At 42.3% G+C, this 21,328-nt stretch overlaps 1 protein-coding gene across 13 annotated transcripts in view; it reads left to right on the top strand.

The window, feature by feature from the left end:
* The window catches only part of BCL11A (BCL11 transcription factor A), a 98,312-nt gene that overhangs the window by 12,314 nt on the left and 64,670 nt on the right, over positions 1-21,328 (top strand). The window contains exon 1 of one of the 13 annotated variants that reach the window (XM_072937702.1): positions 11,421-11,659. The exons of the other annotated variants lie outside the window; for them this stretch is intronic. The gene's annotated coding sequence lies outside the window, so the exon portion shown is untranslated. Of the gene's footprint in view, positions 1-11,420; positions 11,660-21,328 lie in introns of those variants that run through there. 13 annotated transcript variants of the gene reach the window in all.

A 21,328-nucleotide genomic window follows, 5' to 3' on the forward strand; every position in this document is an offset into this window, starting at 1 on the left:
AAAATTATTTGCCCAGACAATACACCTCATGCCTAGATAATAATACCCTCGACAGGTACTCTAATGAAGGGAGAAATATTAATTCAATCCAGAAATACATAAGCACGTTACTTAAAGGTAAATCAAGTATAATATACTTATGCTTTTCAGAATTTAGAAACTCAGCTTGCCTTTTTTTTTGGTGTCTATTTGAATTGTTTCCTGTCTGACTAAACTGGAGGATGTATCAATATACTTTACAGTAGAGTGGTAAATGAGGCTATAAATTACACTATCCTATTATAACCTCTTATTTTTCATTTCTCTTTATTTGTGTGATTCTGAATAAAAACCACTGACTTCTGACGTGAATTTGTAGAATGGCAGCAAAAAAAAAAAAAAAAAAAAACCAAAAAGACTAACAAAAAACCCCTCAGTATGCTGTTGAACATTTTATTTACCTTCCTTTAGCATCCAGAGAATAGAGAATATTGTTTCCTAAGAAATACCTAGGATTTTCATTGGGAGCCCATGTTTGTGAGGCTGTTACCCAAAAGCTCATGTTCATGAGACTAGGAGTCCTATATACAGGATGTATTTGTAAATAAGGCAGAGAAAGGTTGTGAACTGGCAGCTTGGATGTTTTGTCAAAGTACAATGTCAGAGAAACTCTTTCTAAGACAAATTGTAAATAGAACTGTCACAGCGATTGCATGATTGAGCCACAGAAGTGTCTTACAATTGTTGGCATTGTCAGAGGACTTTTGAAAGCTTAATTAAACACAGTGGCCCGCATGGCTGCTAAATTTACTTCGGCAAGCCAAAAAGAAAAAAAATAAGTCTAAAATGTGGAAGATCTCAAAGATCCCAAAGTTCTTCCGATGTTACCCTTTCGGTGACACAGAAAAGATGCATTGTGCATTTTCCTGGTTGCCTTTTATAAATAATAGTTTTGAGAATAGAGCCACGTGATATGAAGATCATCCTGTGTGTGATGTGGAGATTGTGTTAGTTTTTCTGTCTCCTGCTGTTACAGACAGTTAATGTAAAAATGGCCTTTTATTGGAAACACAAATATGTATTCACTTCAAGAACAGGAGCAGAGGGGGAAAGTTTCCCTCCCATTCTGTGTTTATTCTGTGAAAGCTTAAAAGAACAGTGCTGTAATTTCTTAAATCACCCCATTCCTTGTTGTGTTGCAAGTTGTGCCTTTTACCTTAAAGGATCTGAAATCTGTTTTGCACACCTTTCTCCTGGTGAATGTGGCATTTAATTGTGGAGCTGCCCATGGGCTGGAAAATGCAACTGGGTATAGACACGTGCAGACAATGTCAGGACAGTGAAACTTAAGCTCAGGGAGAGGCGAGTTGGATGCATACTGATAGCACATTCTAGAGTCCTGGAAAGTCATTAATTTCACACTGCAGCCTCAGTGTAGTTTGGCTAATGTGGGGGTGCTGAATGGGAGTATATAACAAATGTGCAAATCTTAGAGAAGCATTTTTCAGAATTTTGTGATTTCTTAGTGAAAGTGTTTCATAAAGGAGAATATGTGAATGGTGGCCTTGCACACTAGGCAGGGAGAAAGGAAGAAAGTTTTGGCTTTCCTTTGGGGGAAAATATGAAATTTAACTGAAGTAGCACAGTTAGGGAGATGCACCGAGATTGCGTCATTTGATGTTAATTTAATCTACTCTGCTTGGTCTGTTCACACTCTTTTATTGCACAAAGAAATCATTTGACAAAATTTACCCAAAGCCCAAGTCTGTTTTTACATACAGTAGTACTGGCTTTGTGCAATAAAAGGCACTAAGCATCAAGCCGGACCCAGTCTGGCATCTTGCCACTTTTTTAGCAAGAGATTTAATCACCAAGGATCTTTAGTACCTTTCTGCTTGTTGAGATTTCATTTGGGTCATGGTTATGTCAGCAGTGTTGTTATTACAAAGATTGAAAAAAAATTTTAAACTTAGTGCCCATTTTAAACACTATCTTATATTAAGCAAGTTTTTGTTTTATGTGTCAATTTGGAGGACATTAATAAAGTTCATAAAATATGCTCAGACTACATAATTTAATGGATAATAACTAGTATTTTTATTTGTAATACCAACAGAAAGTTGGCCATTGTATTCCTCCTTCCTCTGTTCTTTCCTCCGACCTAGGTAAATAAGCACCCTTGAATTGCTTCTTCTCTTTACTTCCAGGGGCTAGAGCTCTGGCCAGTATCAGTAAATTTACCTTCGTAATTTGCCATGTAGTTTTTACAACAAAGACCTAATTAATTTGAGCATGGACCATATTATTGCTACTAGAGTCATTTTCTGTCACAAACTTAATTTCTAGGAAATGTAACCTGACGAATAAGAATGCTTTAGCTCTCCACATGTGCTCCGAGAGACCAAAGGCAGATTTAAAATAATAATAATAAAAAAAATGCCAGCATTATTTAAGCCAGTATGCTTGATGCCAAACTCAATTTGAAGCCAGTAAACATCAGACTGTATTTCTAATCGGTTCTAGAATGTAACGTATTCCATATTGGGTTCACTGGAATTTGTCTCTCTGCTTTTCACTGGCCAGCTGCACTCCCTGTGCATTTTTAAAACATTTCAGCAAAGGCTTTTGCTGTTCTTAGCAGGGTTAGTAACTTGGGGTCTATTTCTGGGCTCATTCGTCATTCTGCGATGGCATTGAGTCAGGTTGGCAAGGGAAGGATTTGAGGCATGGAGGGTGGTGAGGTCACTTCTGACCCCAGCAGGGAATAGGTGAGCTTCATTTGCCTTTCCAATAGGCGCACAGCTACTGCACCTTGGAAGATCTCTCAGGTGCCGCTCAGATGGGCGCATGTAAATGCCCTGTCAGATGCGGAGACGGAATATTAATGCTTCTTCCACCAGCGCACCATAATAAAGCTGTACACAGCAAGCTTAATATGCAGCTAGTCTGGGGAATTGTGTAAACTTAGATAGCCCAGTGTGAAAGACAGCGATGTGAAAATGCTGGATATGCCACAGTTTCCATTCTTGTTCTCCTTTGATCTATAGCAAAATGAAAACATCATTCTTTCCTTCTCTTGGAGTTGCCTCCCCAACTCTGCCACCTCCCAATCCCCCACCCGAATTTTTTGCATGTGCTGGTATGGAGAAATACGACATAATTTGTTTCATATGGTTAATTACAGGCGTTTGAATATTTAAAATTTTAAATAGCCACAGTTCCAGCTTTTCCTGTTAAAAGTATGTGATTTGAACAAAGGGAGTATAGTGTAAATATTTGTGGTGATTTGCAACACCCCTCTTTCCCCATTAAACACACACACGGACACACGTGCACACAAGACATTCAGTTTAAATCTAGGGCTGACTTAAAGGACTTCTCTACCCTCATTTGTACTTTTTTTTTTTACAACTCTCAACTGGAACTCCATTAAAATATTTTACCATTATTTTTGAGTCCACTGTTGCTTGAGGTTTTAAAGAGGATTTTTATAATGTGTTCATTTAACAGAATCAACAGCTGTCAGAACCAGTTGTGGTAAATCCACAAAACGTACAAAGAAAAATACACACGTTTCCTGAAACAAAACACTCGGAAAAATAAGCTGCCAAGAACTGGCGAATGAGAAGTTTGCAGACAGGGCACCAGAGTGTTTCTTCTCTTGGTTCACCCTGGAGACTGATGTGAGCAGATCTGATGCAATGCTGCTGAAAGGCTTACCTGAACAGGTTGCCGCTCTGAGCTAGCGCACACACGGGGGATAGGAGGGCCACCGCTCGCTCCCTCTCTGCCCTCCCTTTTTCTTTTTGATCTCTTTAGATAGATAAAATACCAAGTTCTTGGAGGGCTAAACAACAAATTATACCCACTAAAGGTGAAGTGGTCAGATTTAAACTTCCTGTAAAAGAGGCGAGAAGACACCGTGCACACCCTTTTCCAGATAGGGTTGGCAGCCTGTTATTCAGAATTGAAACGGCCCCGCCAGGGAATTCCCACTGGGGACCTGGAGCAGGCATGTTGATGAAGGGGATACCTAGGGACCTGTGGTCACTCACAATGAGTTTCTGTTTGTATCTTCACTGTTGTTAGCATTGGCAATGAACAATTACACCTACAATTTGATCTTACTTTTAGATAGAGGTGAGCCCACTGATTAAAAACTCCCATTAAAATGAAGAATGGAATTATTGTGAAATCTGCAAAGGTGCTTTCAAGAAGAACACAGGTGCTGTGGTGTACCTGCCTTCCTCCGCTTTCTGTTTTCTTTTTGAACTTTCTAAAAAACACGAGGAAGCATTGAAGCAGTTACATTTATATTCATCAGTTGTTCATTTTCTTGATATGTAATGATGCATAAAAAACTGCAGAAAAAAATCACATCTGTTAATTTTTAGGGGAAATAAGGTGTAGCTTGGATTCTTACCTTAGTTGGAGCACAAGGCACTACATGTCAGGTCTGATTTTTTACATTTTAAATATAGAGTTTCTCTTTGGGTCAAAAAATATCTAAAGCATTTCCTTTTACAGACTCAGGGGACACCATGATTTCATGATTTATTTACATTTAGGGGCAGCTCACAATGAGCCATTTACTGCTCATTTTAGCCCCCTCCCCAAGTCTTCGAGTTCATAGTTAAAACAATGCATTAACCAGTGTTAAATTTTAAATCTCATGAGTTTTTCTCTCCTACTCCATCCCATCCTAAGATTAAAAAAAATTATTCTTTTACATTTAAAAGTGAACATTGGCCACTGAAGAATGATTTAAAGTCTGAGAAAAATTTTAATAATAAATCGTAACCTTCTCATGTTATGTTTTTGTTATGTTAAGGGGAAAAAATCAATAAGGAAAAATTTAATTCTGATAAAGATACTCTTGGATCTTTGAAAACAACTGCTGTCCTTTTAACTAAAACATTTGAGCAGCTTCAAAGACTATGTATTTCTTCTGATCTTGGAGCTGTGTGACTGGTAGCAAGAAAGAAAAAAAAATCTTATTCTACATACAAGTGGATTGCTTAACAAGTCTGCACAGACACGTACTTGTTTGTACAATAGAGATAAAAATTCCTGTATAAAAATAATTCAGCTGCTGACAGCAGGCATTGTTGTTGGACCTGTCTTTTGTGCGTGTCCCAGCTCCGGGCCCCCTCCCCCACTATCTGCTTGGGGCAGCTTGCTGCCTGCAGACTCCTGACCAGAAGTTAATTGCTATATATTAAATATATAGGTATTGTATTTAAAGAGGAATATCTCGAGCCTTCCTATATGCATTCTACTCTACTTTCTGGTGTGATTGCGGCATTGCCAGCAGAGGGGTGGCAGGCAAATGCTCTAATAGGGAAAATGACTTGAAGGCAGTTAGGGGAAATTTGGCCTTCAAGTCCCATTTGCTCTGCAGTGTAGCATCGGTTTCTAAACTTTTGTTTTTAATCTAATTCTGATTTACTCTGTCACATCCCATATCAACCCTCATTGAACTCTACTCATGTAGAGTAACATTAGTGTCAAACGGAATTGGTCAGGACTGCGGACCTGTGGCTCATACAGATGGTCGTGGATGCAGGTTCCATGCAGCTCTGCATCCTATTCTTTCTAATAAACGTTAAAATGTGGCGCATTTCTGGGCAGGGCCCATGGATAAGAGACTCAATGATCCGGGGACAGCACCTGAGGTTTTCCCCCTTCTCTCTCCTCCTCTTTCTCACGTCCTTGATATACCTACATTTCAGGTAAGATCATCTCTAGGAAAATGTCCGAGACTGGGGCTGGGGGCTGGAGATGGGGAGAAGGCTGGGGGGAGAGAAGCTACTGGTATATTTTCAAGAGGGGCTCAAACACGATCACCAAAGCGGAGGGCCCTTTGGGTCCAGCTTCCGAGCAGTGAGCACATGGGCACGTGGTCCTTTGAAAGCTGTTATTCTCAGTCTGACTGGTACACTAGCTGAGATAGGATTTACATCTACTTCCCTGCGTTCACTGGACTGAGCGTTTGGGATGGGGGTCGGGGAGGCGTTCACTGGGAATTCTATCACCAGAATTTCTTAAATGTCAGGAGGTTAGTAAGGTGTGGAGTTAGCATTCAAGGTGTAAGTTAGATTCTTCTCCAGACTGGTAATTGGGAAGCGTGAAAATCCAAATTCCCATGACGCTCTCTAATAACTGGGGTGGGGTGCTGTGGTGGGTGGACACCATAACTTTCTGAATGTCAGCTGATGTCTGCCTGACCTGTTCCTCTTGGATTAAATGCTGCCAGTGCAGGGTGGGGGAACCCCTGGGAAGATAAATACCCAGTGACAAGATTTTCACTCCTCAGAAGTAAACCAGATCGCCTCCTCTGCCTCATATCCTCTCCTTTCTTGCTCTTTTCCCTTTGGAAGCAGAAACATCTAAAATGAATGCCACTCCAAGCCGATGAAAAAGCTGTTTTTATACCATAGTGGATGTTTACACAGGAGACTCAACTTGAGGGGAAAAAGGCTTTTTGGGAGGGTGGTGGGACTCTCGTTAATCTGTTTTGTTGGAGGACTGTGCAGTATTGCCTATGAGCAACTCTAGGCTGTTTTTGATAAATTACCATGTTTAGAGATAGGTTTGGCTCTTAAGGGCTTAGTTTTATGAACAAAGTCCGTAACGATGTTTGCAGCCTCTGTTTGTCTCTTAGCCCCTTGGCTTCACTAGAAGCTCAATGTTTAGTTTAAGCTCAGTCTGGAAGATATAACAATTTTGCATTAAAAAAATGAGGAAATCATAGGAAGAAAAACCCTTTGCTTTTTGGATGAATCTTACTGATAATTTGCTAAAGCTCATTTGAATTTTAAGCACTTCTTTAATCTTCAAAGGCTAAATTGCTTTATGAATATGCATGGTGTGGGCAGACTTCAGTTCATTACCTAGTTGTAAATTCTAATGACCATTAGGTCCTTCCAGTAATTGCGAATTGTTTTGCATTTTTGATTGGCCTATTAACATGTACATTCGGTGCACATCAGGCTGGCCTGTCAGCCTGCTGAAGGAGAAAAAAAAGGTGAAAATTGTTTATAGCACCAAGATTCTTAGATTTTCAATCTTGCAAAATTGATGATGTAAAAAAATTAAAGCCGTGTTTTTTCTTCTCAAGATTGAAAGTTCACCAAGAGATTTGACATATTTAATTTACATGATGACTTTGCACTCCTTCATTAATGCAATTTGCATATGAAGCTGTTGTTAATCACTTTTGATCATGTTTTGTGTATTAGCTGCCTCAGTGGCTCTCCTCCTCGGATGCCCCAGTAGAAAGGAGCAAAATGATGCATCTTCTTGCCAAGTTTCCTTTAGTGAATTGAGGAATTAGAAGTCTAACCTTGAGTAATTACATATGTTTTATCTGTTTTCTTTTAATGTTAAGTACAGTTTGTGGAAGTGTTGGCTGGAAGTTGTTCTCATTTGGGGAGAAGACAGTAAAATTTAAGTGTATGATTGAGGCACATCCAGATACATACAGAAATATGTCCTGCCTGCCCCTGTTCCCCCACGGAAGTTGTCGGGCAGTTTCCCTGTTAGCAGTTTGATGGCAGAGAGATTTGACTGTTCCAGTGTATTAAGACATCAGGCTCCTTTGGAAGAGAGATGGCTACAGACTACAGACCTTTCTAACAATGCTTTGGGTTTCTGCTTTGGATAGATGGCTAGCACCTCCACGTCTTGGGCCTGGGTTTGGCTGACTTCTTTATCTTTTAGCTCAAGTAAGTTTTCAAGCCTCGTTCTTCAGCTTCTGCTCTTGCTGTGTCCTCCTCTAGTCACTGAAGTAAATTGTGGTCTCTGGGCTCTCGGGTGCCTCCCTCAAGGTACGCAAGTGCCCTGGTTGTGAAAACAAGGTGCTAATGAACGGTTTCCGATTTTTGAGTGCCTGTGATTTTGGTGTTTGCCTTTGCTTTTGAATAGCCTGTGCTGTATTATTGATGCTCGTCTTTGGTTTATGAGTTTATCGCTGGTTAACAAGCAGAATCAGAACACTGAAACTGATATTCTGATTAAAAGGAATGTTTAATGAAAGAAAATAAATTGTGATGGAAAATGAACAGTGTGTAAGGAACATAACTACAATTTTAACCTCCAAGGGACCCTAGCACTGCCCTACCGTGACTTCCATCCATACCATGCTAAAAGCATGCTTCAGTTCAAAGTTGTTAATATTCAGCTGGGAAACAGTATCCAGAACACAAATAAATTATTAAGTGCATGAACTTTTTAGGCAGTAAGATGAACTGATGGGGTCCATCTGTGAGATCCAGGGGCTTTTTATTTGTGTGTGTCGAGCGATTCTGCCCTCTCCGACTTCACAGCCTTTGGTCTCCGGCCAACTGCATGCATAATTGATTCCACACGCACTATCATTTTCTTGATGTAATTGCTTTACTAAGATATGATGAAATCTAATGGATAATTTGCTATTTGAAAATGGGCAAAAAATGTTCATACTTTTTATTGGGGGGAGGGTTAGTAGACAAGGGGGTATTCAGATGACCCAGTATTTAAGAAAACAAAACATCGAAAAAAGCAAAGCTAACTTAGATAGGCTGCTTCATTCTCGTTGGTTATGGGTAGGAAGGTCTTTGTGACATATGGAAGCCAGTGTGTAAATCTCTCTCTTTCTATCTCATATCACACCCCCTCTTCATTCCTCCTCTGTCTGTCTCTCCCCCAAACTTTACAAGAAAGGGATCCTAACAAGGTAAAAAGTAAACAATTTAGTCATCACAAGCCTTATTATTCAGTCTATCCAGGAGTTTTGCCATGTCGGTTTATTTAACTTCCAGGAATGTAAACACTGACACAGCCCTAGAAGCAGCAAGAAAGATTACAGTATTAGAGTTAAAAACCCTGAGCGTGGAGTAGCTGTGCTTTATATTCAGCTATAATAACACTTTACATTGAAACATAATGGTAAGTCAAAACGGACTGGAAACTTCTGCTTATATGGAGTACAAATTTCATTCTAATAGATTGGCATCATCTAGTGTACCCAGAGTAGATGGTTATATAATGGAGAGACTGTATAAATGTCAAGTACACAAATAATTCTACAGGAAGTAAATGAAAAGTATTAGAATTTCTTAAATCACCATTGAATTTTGTTGGTGGGACAATCTCATTAGCTCCCTCAAATCATGTGTGGCTTTGCATAAGTCTTTTAAAAATGTATTTTGAGGGAATTTACGGATGCTGAAACATTGTTTTAATCCAAACCAGTTCATGCTTTAAATGTACCTTAAAAAAAGTGTACTGTTTTTCAAAGTACTTAAAGGGAGCAGAGGGGTAGAAAGCTTATAAAGCAAATCCATCTCACTGTGGCAAACTGTTTTTCAAGTAAAGTCATAATAATGAACAACACATGATCTGAAATTTGATCAGCAAACATATACTTATGCCAAGGAATTTTCTTTCTTTCTTTTTTCTCTCTTTCTCTCTCTCTCTCTTTTTTTTTGCAATTCACATACCAAGTTTCTGTAAATCAGGCAGAGAGTAACTATTGTTAAGGGGGAGACCAAATCATAATATACAGAATGGCACGGCTAAGCTGTCTTTTGGAAGAGACATTAACATCACCACCGCTAACAATAACAACAACAAAAACCCTTTCTACAAAACTGGAAATGACAGAATAGTTTTAAAAGGAAAAAAAAAAAATTCACCCTACCTTCTGATGCTCAAAACTTCAAACTATTAATAGACCACCAGTGAGATAGACTGTCTTTGTGCCTTGAAATGCAAAATGAGGGAAATAATTAGCAGAGGAACAAAATTCTCAAAATTTGAAGAACTTCTGTGATTACTGGGGGTATAGTGAAAAGAAAATGCAAATTTCTTCCTGATCTTAATTAGATTCAATTGTGTAGTGGGTGTGTTAGATTGAGGGGGAGGGGAGGGGGGAGGGAGTGCTGGGGTGAAGCGAGGGGCTGCGGGAAGTGGAGACAGGTTAGCAGGGGCCTGGTGGTGTGGCAAGAGGAAAGGCAGCTCCCAGCGTAGTAAACCGTGCCGTTGGGGCCCAAATCCCGAGCCCTTAATTTAGCAGGGCTTATTTCCCTTTGGGTCTGGAGGATTTCATTTGTCCTTCCAGGGGAGGGTGGGCACTGAAATAACAGCCTGGGCTGCGTTCGGAAGGGGAAGCAGCCTGTGGGTAACTTTTCCCGACCACATGGGAAAGCTGCGTGATATTATGGGCTCTGCTTTGTGCACTAGCCATCAGTCAGCCTCTCAAGGTGGCATCTGCACAGAAGCCCCCAACACCAGGGCATTGCTGCACCCCGTACCCCCAAAAGTCTTTAGTGTTCAGTGGTGGTGGTTGGCCAGGGTCCTGCCAAAGTATGTGTAGCAAGTTTCACTGGCTGGATTTCCCTTTGCGTGAAATAATAAAAACCCTGGCCAAGGCTTATGAATCTATTTTTGTTTCATTAATATTATTTTTATGTATTTTATTCATATTTTTAGGACGGACTGTGCTCTTGTTTGACCGTTTGTAGTTATAATTAATACATTCCGTACTGGTTGTAAAAAGTATACTCACATTTAATTGCAAGTCAGGATAAATTAATGGATATGATTTAAAACAAAACTCACTTAAAATGTTCTTGCAGGGAGCAAAAGAGGGGGCAGTCCTGCATTTAATTTATTTTCTGGGTGAGTGTCTGTGGTGAGAGGGTCGAAAGGATTGTGTGGGTCTAACAGGATGCATGTATGTGTCCGAGGGAAGTGGGGGCCACAGAGGGAGAAGGGAAACTGGGCAGGAGGAGGGGCAGCCAGGAGCTCTCTCCTTTTCTTTAATGTCTGAGGTTACCGGGAGGGGCTTAAGCAAAGTGGTCAAGTCCATCTGCTCCGGAGAAGGTGGTAAAGAAAAGAGGTTAGTGGCAAGAGGGAAGGAGCACAAAGGGAAAATTGTACATTGGGAGCGTTGCTCTCCGGTCGTGGTGTAGCCAGACTGGTTTAGCAGACAGAATGATAGATTGTTTTGTCAAGGGTCCCAGGGTGTGCCCTGAACTTGAAGCACTTTGTTTATCTTGAATAGAAAGGGAAAAGCGCAGACATAATCGATGTCTAGTTTTTAGGAGCTCGAAAGAGGTAGGAGAACAGAGAAGAGTAGGGGAGGTGGGGGAGGTGCAGGCCCTGGTTGTGGCTGTCCATTAACAGATGAACTTGGCCGAGGGCCAAGCTTTAGATGAGAGCGTGTCAGGGCCCCAGTGCAGCCAGGCCTTTTCAGCGGTGGGTTTTTTTTTTTTTTTTTTTTTTTTAGTTTCTCTCTCTCTCTTTCTTTTTTTCTCTCTCTCCCTTTCTTTCTTTCTCTTTCTCTTTTTTTCTCTCCCTTCTCTCTCTCTTCCTTTTTTTTTTTTTTTTTAATATCTGCTGACTGTACATCAAATGCTCCCAGATCTTTGGCTAAAAGCAAGGGAAAAAAAGATACACATCCCATTTTTTACCCCCCTCTGAACCAGTTGAGGCCAATCGTTTGGCTACATACACAGGATCTATCATCTTTCCTGGTTTGCCATTGGGAAATAGGGTTGTGATAACGCCAGTAATCCGGAGGGCCCTGGATCGGAAGGGTTTGGTTTGTTTGGGACACCAGGCTGTGTGAGCGCATGCGCCGAGTATCCGTGCGCAGAGCCAGGGCGGGGCACGGCGAGTGGGCTGGCGTGCTCAGGTAGGAAATCGCTGGAAATCAATTTTTTTTTTAAATTGGCTGAAGTTAAACTCCTCAATGGAAAGGACCTGTGAACTAATCTATTGGTGGCTGAGCAAGATCATACCAAGCAAGGTCCAGGAAAGGCCAGGGTGGGGAAAAAGTGCCCTCGTTGGAAGCACAGCATTTTCTGTGCACGGCTGGTGGCAAATCCATGTGTCTGGGCTTGTTTTGTTCTCGATTATCTTCTTTGGTCTGCTTCTGTGTTTTTTAGTTTACTGTGACATTATGCATTCACTTATGAGTGTTGGCAAGCAAGAGTCATCAGCCCAATAACTTCCTGACATTTTTGGCTCTTTTAATGTGCAGTCTTTGCCCTCCTGCCACAAGTGGCGAGGTAATTGAATTTCCCTGTTACTCACTGGCAGGAGGCATGTTCTGGTTCCCACCAGAGGGGCTGCTGGGTCTAACACAGGGTTCAGAGAATTCCACCTAGGGGACACCAGGGGCTTCCAAGTGGTCTGGAGGCCTGTCTGAAATGCAGTTCACACAATAAAAAACATTTTTTCCCATCATGGACTTGAAAAGGCACCGTCGTGAACATCCATGTAAGATATGATGAAATCATGTTTACTTCTCCAGGCTGAAGCCTCACAATGGAGGTGAGTTTTTCCCCAGTTACCTAGTGGCAAATAGAAACTGGGGACATTGGGTGGCCTCTGGGCTCATCCTACAGGTAACCCCAAACTCAGCCAAGCCCTGGGATGCTGTCTTCTCTCCTACCAAGGTTGTTTTTGTAACCTGCGTGGTGAGAAAGGGAAGAGGGTCTGAAAGAGGGGAAATAAGCTCTTAAGTGTGTCTCCTTTATTTTTTTTCCTCTTCCGCCTCTTTGAGTACATGGAATGAAATGGTGAAGAATTGCTGCCATTTCTAGTTGTGTGAGCTTGCACAGATTTCTTCATCTCTCCAAGCTCTAGTTTCCTCCTCGGCAATGTGGGGGGAGTCACAGGACCTACCTCATGGGACGTTGTGAGCTTTTGATGAGGAGGCGTGCCTGTATTCTCAAGTAAATACTTGAGAAAAACCAGTTACTATTATGATTATGACTCACGGCTGAGAACGTTTTTCTCCTTTAAGAGCTGGGATCTCAAGGTAGTTTGTCCCTGCATGGGGTGAGCAGGCTGGGATGGGAGGAGAATAGGGCAGGGAGGGTTCTCAAGCACTCACAGCCTCTTTCTGCCTCAGGAGGGGCTCCTGTGGGAAGGGGCCCCTGGGTGGAGAGAGCTCAGTAGCCCTGGCAGATCTGGTGAGGTGGGGGGCTTCTCGCCATTGGCAGCTCCCTCGCCGCTTGGCCTCTCTGCCTGCAGGCATGTGCTGCCTTACCCAGAGAATGTGCGTGGGTGAGTGACACAGCCGCTTTGGGTGCCGAGTCCTGCTTCCCCACTGACTGGTCAGAGGGTTTGGGGGAACCATTTAACCTCTGTGAAATGGAGACACCCCAAAGAACCTCCCTTCCAGGGTTGGTGCAATGAGTAAATGAGAGAAAGCGTGACTTACTTGCCACACAGGATGCACACCGAGAGTTGCCATTGCCATACTGTGGGTCCAGCCCATTGTTAGTCCACCCCACAGCAACCCCAAGAGTCAAGTCCTGTTGGTGCCTTTTAGTGGAGGAGGAAATCGGGGCTCACCAAGGGTTAAATAACCCTCCCCTCCCTAAGGGCTCACGGTTATGGATTCCCTCCTTTGATGTCCAGTCTTTACCGTCAGCCACCTCCTCAGAGGTTTGCAGCTTTCTGCAGTGGGGCTGGGCACCAACTGGGCGGGAAGCTCTGGTGCTGGACGGTTGGCCCTCCTGTGGGTTCTGTGGTCAAGTTTTCAGTCTTCGGGGAAGGAGAGGAATGTTCCCATCCAGTCCCTGGGCAGCTGTCCTGGTTGTATTGGAGGAGCCTGGGAGCTGTTGGAAAAAGCAGCAATGTAAGGAATTCTGCTTTGCAAGTAGTCACTTCTCCATCTGTCCAGAGTGAGCCAGAAGTGGGGCGAGGGTCCTAGAAAAGGGAGGAGGCTTTACTATGTGTCTGACTTGATTGGGAGACAGCAGTAGGCTGACCAAGAAACTCATCTAGGACTTTTAAGGAAGGGCTGGTGGAGTCTGGCTTTCAGCAGTTCTGTTCTATTGTTTCTTTGGCATTTTCTTCACTGACCACACCTTTAAAGGGGTGAGAGAATCAGATTTACACTGTGAAGGAGAGAGTACATGAGTGAGTGAGTCTGTGTGTGTCTGTGCGTGCGTGCGTGTGGGGTGTGTGTATGTAGGGGGTCCTGGGGGTAATAATCTGCTTCAAGGAGGTTTTCATTTCTGGCCGAACAAGCGCTGTGGTGAGGCGAGTCCGGAAAGCATGCTCAGAGACTTGGGGGAATTTTTGAATGGAAACTGCAGTCAACAACTCCATACGATCCACATGTGGCTTTCCCTGAGGCGGGTTTTCAGCTGCATGGTGGCCTCCCCCAGTCACTCCGCAGGCTGCTCTGACACCATTAATATTTGCTGAAGCAAGACCTGAGGTTCGTTGCAGAGGGATTACATAATGTATTCCAAAACCAAATGTCAGGGTTTTCCTTTTATTACCCATCCTTTTGGAGTGGCTGGGCCACCATAGACCACCATTATATAATTTTAGAGTCATTGGGTAGTCAGGAGGTGCCTACTGTGTGCTGAAGTCCCATAGGGAAGCTGAAGAGTTGGCCTCAGGACTGAAGAGTGTCAGTGGGAGCTCTGCTCATTTGCTAACCCTTCTCTTTGAGCCAAGGAAGATCGTTTAGATGGATGCTCCACCAAGATGTTGTCATTGGCGTGGATGCAAGTGGTCTTCTGAGTTGGGGGTGGGGATGGAGGTGGCTGGTGAGAATACATGTGGGTGGACAACTCCAAACCTTCCATTTCAGTTCTTACTCTGCCCTGGGACTGAGTCCTTGCTTCCTTCCTCCCCTCTCACCTCTTCCCCAGGCTCGCTGTGTCTCTACGTGCCCCGGCTTCAGGACTGATCATCCCAGAAGAGAAGCTCTGAGTTTTGTTGGCTGGGGTCCCTAGACTGAAAAGCTGAAATGATAAAAAAAAAAAAGAAAAGAATATCATAGCTTTAGGGCCCCTATTTTGCGCACCCCCCCACCCCACCCCCAGTTTTCTCTCCATTCTCTTGAAAATCAGGCCAGCTCTCCGATAGTGGCCTTTTGTTTCTTTTTCTTTTTCTTTTTTTTTTTTTTTGGTTCTGCCTTCGTTAAGGTAACATGAATTTAATGTCCCAAGAGGCAGGCTGGTGACCCTTCAGGCCAAGTGCCTGGATGTGGCAACGCTATAATAAATATTGAATGGTGAGAGCAATGGAAATTTAACAAAGCCGTAACTGAGGAGACCGCAGAGGGGCAGCGGACTGGTTAAGAGGCTGTTGGATGAGCTGGGTAGTATTTCTACTTCAACCTGATTGAAATGTCGACTAAAAATCAATGCTGTTGACTAGTGATAATTTACAGCGTTCCCAGTGCTAAGTAGTTCCCCGCTTAAGAGTGCGTTGGCTGGGCAGAGATTAGTGCAGAGAGTTGTGTGTGTCACAATGAATCAGACGCATTATAGGTCAGCCCTTTATTTGTTTCATCATGACTTTTACACAGTTGTCATGTAATTTATGGCTGCTTTCACGTTGTCAAACATTTTCATTGCATCTTCTTCCTTAACACACTCCTGACACAGACGTGCTGTCTTGGAAGGCTTGGTATTATTTCCTAATCTGAGAGGAGGCCTATAAACCACCAAATTACGCTATCTTCGGGCTAATCTAAATGCGCTGCAGATTAAAATCAGAGCTCATTTGTCCCTGATGCAAATTATTAAGTTCTAATTATAAATATCCATTTAATTACCCCATACATTTTTATTTTGCGGACCCTTTGGAGAACTGCTGTCTGTGACGGTGGACGGGGAGATGCATAGGAGACAATCTGTGGTAATTAATGTACACTCCCCAAATGGTAAAGGATAAACATATGCTGCTTTGTTTGTCTTATTTATTGATTGATTAGATGTATAGAGATTTTGGCATCCACACAATCTGAAGTTGAAATCCTTTTGAAAATGAAAACTCTTTAAAAATCTTTTGGGGGAAGAAAAAGCACAATAAAGGCAACCTGAGCTTTCTGTTAGAACACATCGTCCTAAAATATGGGATTTTCGCTAATTTTTAAATTTGATTTGATCTAGATTTCACAGAAATTAAGGGTGTGAGAAAACATACCTGTTTTGCCCTAGAATGTGAAATCATCGTTATAGAAAAACTATGATCTTTAAAAAAAAATGGCATCCTGGTTTCCAGCCTTGCTAGTATTCACTCCTAGCAAGCTACAGTATCTGCTTGTAAAGGAAGACAGTCCAGTTGAGAGCATTATGGTGAACTATTTTTGACTACCAAATAATGAAGTAAAAACAAAAGGAGAGGGAGATAAAATATAGATTTGTAAAGGCCTTGTAACTGGACATATACTCTTCATGAAGGCAGTGGGAAAATTACCAAGACTGGTTTGGGGGGTGGTGAGAATTGAGGTTTACTTTGACTTTTATTGATAGTGGAAAGACACTGGTCTGGGAACCAGTATGCCTGGATCTGATCCTGAGCTGTGAGACCTTGAGGTTCTTTTTGAGGTTTGGCATTTTAGTTTCTTCATCTGTAAAATGGGTAGTTTGGACCAGCTGGGTCTCTGAGCCCCTGTCATATACTAGCCTACTCTGAACACCACAGGCATGTTCCCAAGTTCCCCCTCCTTCCTGCTCTTTTTGGAATCTAGTTGCTGAATAGGACTCACCTGCAAAGAGGCCAGAATATTTTCATGATTTGCCTCAAAGATGGAAGCTACCTTGGAGCTGAAGGCTTGGACTCCTGGTCCCTCGGCAGAGAGCTTAAGGGCAACTTTCAAATTGCTGGAAGCAAAATTGAAGCGTGGTATAATGGAATGGTGATAATTCACAGAAGTTTCCAGCCTTACAAGATTTCTCCATCTTTTAATTGTAGCAAGCTGTTTTTTTCATAAACTCTAGAGAGTGTAATGTGTATTTTCTCCAAGTTTGCTTTTTTGGGCAACTGTAACTATGTCAAAATAGAAATACGTTTGACAAAGAAATCAGTTGAATTCAAACAACCAGGTATTTTAAATTCAATTAACTGACTGAATTCAGTGATATTTTCCTTCTTCCTTCCCCAAAAGCTGGTTTCTCTGTATGGACATAGCCTACATATGCTGAGTTCTTGGAGTTACAAATTCTTGCTTGTTAAAGGCATCCGATGCAACATGTTTAGAAGAACTCTCCCTCTGTTAGTGCTGAAGACAGCATAAATTGAGGGAAAAATGTTCTTTTTTTACTCATCATGTAGGTAAAAACATATGGCCGTTTTAGGGACATGTGATCTTTGCAATACATTTTCTAAACTCGGTGTTTACCATTGACTCTTAGAATGGACGTTTCCGTTTTCCATGCTGTCCAGCAAATGCCATTTATACATGGCATTAAATTAGATATAAAATGATGTTTTCAGAAGCATACTGAAAAACAACATTCAAAGTTAGCCCTTGGATAATGATTATCTGAGACTTTCTTTTATTATCCCATGTGCTAAGAATAAGGAGGAAATGAACCAATTGTGAAATCCATGTTTCTTGTAAGACGTAGACACTTGAAATCTATAGCTTCAATAAAAAAGTAATTTATTTAAATTACTGCCTCTTTAATTTATAATGTTTCGGGGATTTTTGTTAGGAGTGTTCTGTAAGTGCAGTGATAATCAGCTATTTCAGATTTTGCGTGCTCTTCTGTCTCTGGCAAAAAAACCCAAAAAACCAAAAAAACAAAAAAAAACCCAACAGGGAAAAGGAAAAAGTTTAGCTCCAACTTAAGCCAAAGCAAGATAATGGGCAGACTGAATGAATGGCAGCCACCTCGAGGCACTGTTTTCTCCTTCGGTTATTACCTGAAGAGAAGCATGATAACATTCATGCCAAAGAGATAGGAGACAAAATATGTATTCAGATATGAAGTTTAGGATTTCACAGCCTGATAGTCTCTCTCCCCTCCTCCAGTTGCATTGTGCAAATGTATCAGCTGTTGTGTTGTTAATGTGTGATACGTCGCTGCTGCTAGGACGGCCTTGGCTCACTAATGGGGTCAGCTGTGTCACAGTGTGATGTATGGATTATGTTTACCATGGCACGTTTTTGTTTGCGAGTGGGGCTGTGAGATGGGAGCAGATGATAAATGAAGATACTCTACAGTTTTCACACTCGTTTCTGTGGTCCTGAGTCTCCAAAACAGTCCCAAGCACTGCTGATCATGGTGAGGTATTTATGGGAGCATAATTGACTTTGAAGTTTCAGATCTCTGACTGAAGTTTAGAATGTGATGGTCCATTATGGTAATGTCTTTACTTAAATGTCCTATTTTAAACCCTAAATAAATTATTTACGGTTTGTTGCTAAAACTTTGGTAAATTCATGAACCTTTGGGCTGGTTAAATAACTTGCCAGTGGCTTTGTGTGCCTGGACGATTCATTTGCTTGGGCTCCTGTGTGTGTGTGTGTGTGTGTGTGTGTGTGTGTATGATTTCTAAATTTATTTCTCGAGTTTCACGTGCGATGAATGGTTTTTCTTACTGGAGCCTTGTGTGGTACACCTATAAAAGATTTGTGATCTCTTTTGGAAAAAAAAAATCCCCAAATACAGCAACACTCATCATAAGACATAGCAGATATATATACACATAATTTATACATACGTACATACTACATGAATACACATATACATACATTATGTATATATACATAGTGTATATATATAGTGTATACACACACACACACACACTCTCTATAGAGAAAGAGAGGTTGAGAGAGAAGGTAGGAAGGTCTTTAGATTTACCAAGATTCCATTAAGTTAATATAAAAGTTTAAAAAAATTGTTCATGTAACTACTTCTTTTCCTCAGATTCTAACTTAGGCAAATCCATCTTCATGCTATTTGTCTCTGAGGGTCTGTTATTCACGTAGCCCTGGATTGAGGGGCATAATTGCAAATTTAAGGACAACAGTCTCCAGCCGAAATTATATATGGCTGCCTGTACCTTTTGCCTTCACAGAGTTGAGAAGTCTGGTCCTTCTGGCGGTGGCTGTAACACTTGTTGCCTCGAAGTCCCTTCTTCAGAGTTCTGCCATGAGTCTATTTCCCGTGACCCACCTCTGCATCTGGTTAAATGGACTTCAGTAATCTGGACACAGTTACTTCTTACTTATTTTATATCCTGAAAGATATTAAGTCCAACAAGCTTTTACCCACTGAGTCTGTAAAGAAAACGGCCAGGCAATTTTTGTTTCAATCTCTGTGTCTCTCTGGAGCAGTAGTTCCAGAGGCTGATCAATAGGTTTTATTGTAGACCTCACTGTCTCTAAAAGCATTGTGACCTTATCCTGTCTAAAAATAGTATTTGCTCTTGCTTTCAGAACCTTGACCTGTGAAAACCCATTTGGAACATAACTGACATATCTAGTCAGCTGTATATCCAAGACATGCTCTGCGAATGAATTCTGAGCAGAACCGTCCAGAACACTTTCCCCAAAGGAAAATAAATACTGGTTCTGAATACGGGGAGTGCACCTGCTTGCCCAGTGTGGGGGTGGGGCACGTGGTGAGGAGTAAGGAAGACTCGGGGACTGGAAGCTGTTGTGAGGGGTAAGAACCCTCACAGAGGACTTCAGGAGGGTGCCTTTGGCCCCAAGTAGGAAAAGGGACTGCAGGAGCAGGAGTTTGGGCTGAAGTGCAAGACAGCTTTAAACAGAGTCCGTGACCCTTTTTAGAGAGCGTGATTCTCCCTGCGCTTTCCTTGGCTTTTCCTAAGCTTCAGTCTTAAACCTTGGTGGAAGGGGTTCTCTGAGGCATAACCTAGATGGAAAGAAGTATTTCAGAGTCTAAAGTAACTTCTCTATTATTTTTTTAATGATAAGGAATTACTTCCACTTTATTTATTTTTTGGTGTGATAATGGTTTTGTGGTTTGTTTTTTTTTAAAAAAGAATCATTATCTTTTAAAAATATGCATACTGAAGTATTTACTGATGGTATGATAGGATGTCTGGAATCAGTGTAAATAATCAGTGGGCAGGGTTAGCGATAGATAAAAAAAGATTGGCCACGAGTTGCTAACGGTTGAAGTTGGGTGATGCGTACTTGGGAGGTGATTTATGCCATTCTCTCTACCCCTGTGTATGCGTGAGATTTTCCCGAAAATGAAGGCGCTGCCTGATGATAAAAAGCAAAATGGCTTTGTTCGGCAGTGGGTGTTGTTTCTTTGCCAGTGGTTTGGCTCAGAGGCAGTGAGGAGGCAGGTGTCCTCTGGGAAAGTTTCACTGTTAAGGGGGTTGTCTTAGGGTCTGCACTGTGCATGGTGCTGCATTCTCCTGGTAGAAGGGAGAGCCCGTGGTTTTTTTTCCATGCGTGAAGAAGAGTTGGAGATGGAGTCTGACTGAATTTTGGCACTGGTGTCTCTTTTCATCCTGAGGGGTGTTAGGAAGAAGCAAGTGGGCAGTGCCTACTACCCTGGTAGTGTTGAGGAAGACAAGGCTCTTGGGTATTCCTGTGGCCATTGGAGCCCTGGCTGATTTGCCTGAGAGGAGGTGGACCACACTCTATGGAAGAAGGGGGTGAAAACACAGTCAAAGGGAGACTGGGGCACAGCCCTCAACAGATGAAAGGCAGGGGTGCAGTGGTTGCACAGTTGCAAAGGGGCATTGTGTTCTCCTATTTAGCAACATCTAGGCATGTCGCCTTGTAGCTTGAAAGTGAGGTCACCAGTGGTCTCAATGAAGCCTGTCACATCGGAGCCAGGGTGGGTCTGCTCTCTGCCGTATCTGCTACCTAGAAGCTGAGACCAGCCTCTCCGAGCTGTTCCCAGGCACAGGTCCCCCTGGTTTCACAAAATGTCCGCTCCTGCTCCCTTCATGTGGTGGCTATTATTAGCAAGTGTCACTCAGTTATCTTGAGAGTGGCGCATTTAGCTGCCATCTAAGTGCCTGACACTTGGGTTTACAGCAGATTAAATTAAATTTTAGGCTAGTTTGGCTTCACTGGCAGGAGACAATAGGAGCAGCTGTTGTAGAAATGTAACCTGGCACCCTCCAGGACTGGTGTGTGTGTGTGCATGTATGTGTGTTTTTTTGTGTGTCTGCTCAGAGGTGCACCTGTGGGAGTTCAGAGCATGCCGGTGACCCTTGGGTGATTAGGGACCTGACCGGCCCCTGTTGAGGGGGATGGGAAAGGTGCCATTGTCTGGGGCTGACCACTGGGCTATACCTCCTTTTCCTCTTCTTTGCATTTCATTCCTTCTTCACAGCAGTGTTTAGACAAATAGTTTCTCCAGCTTAGTTGGATTGTGTTTGGTTAGCAAAGGGAGGGTATGAAGCTGGAATAATCTTTCTACTGTTTGCACATCCGTGTTTTTCTGCAAAGGGGCTAAGCTTGCATGAAGACACCAATGGAAACCAACAGAGGAAGGGTGTGGATGATTTCTGGCTCATTGCTATGTGCTGACCAAGTTGACCTGATGGGCGGTGTAGGCAGAATGTTTGGCTGTCCCTGTCCTGCTTTATGTCTCAGATTCTTATA

Source organism: Vicugna pacos, chromosome 15 (assembly GCF_048564905.1).
Source record: "Vicugna pacos chromosome 15, VicPac4, whole genome shotgun sequence".
Classification (NCBI taxonomy): Eukaryota; Metazoa; Chordata; class Mammalia; order Artiodactyla; family Camelidae; genus Vicugna; species Vicugna pacos.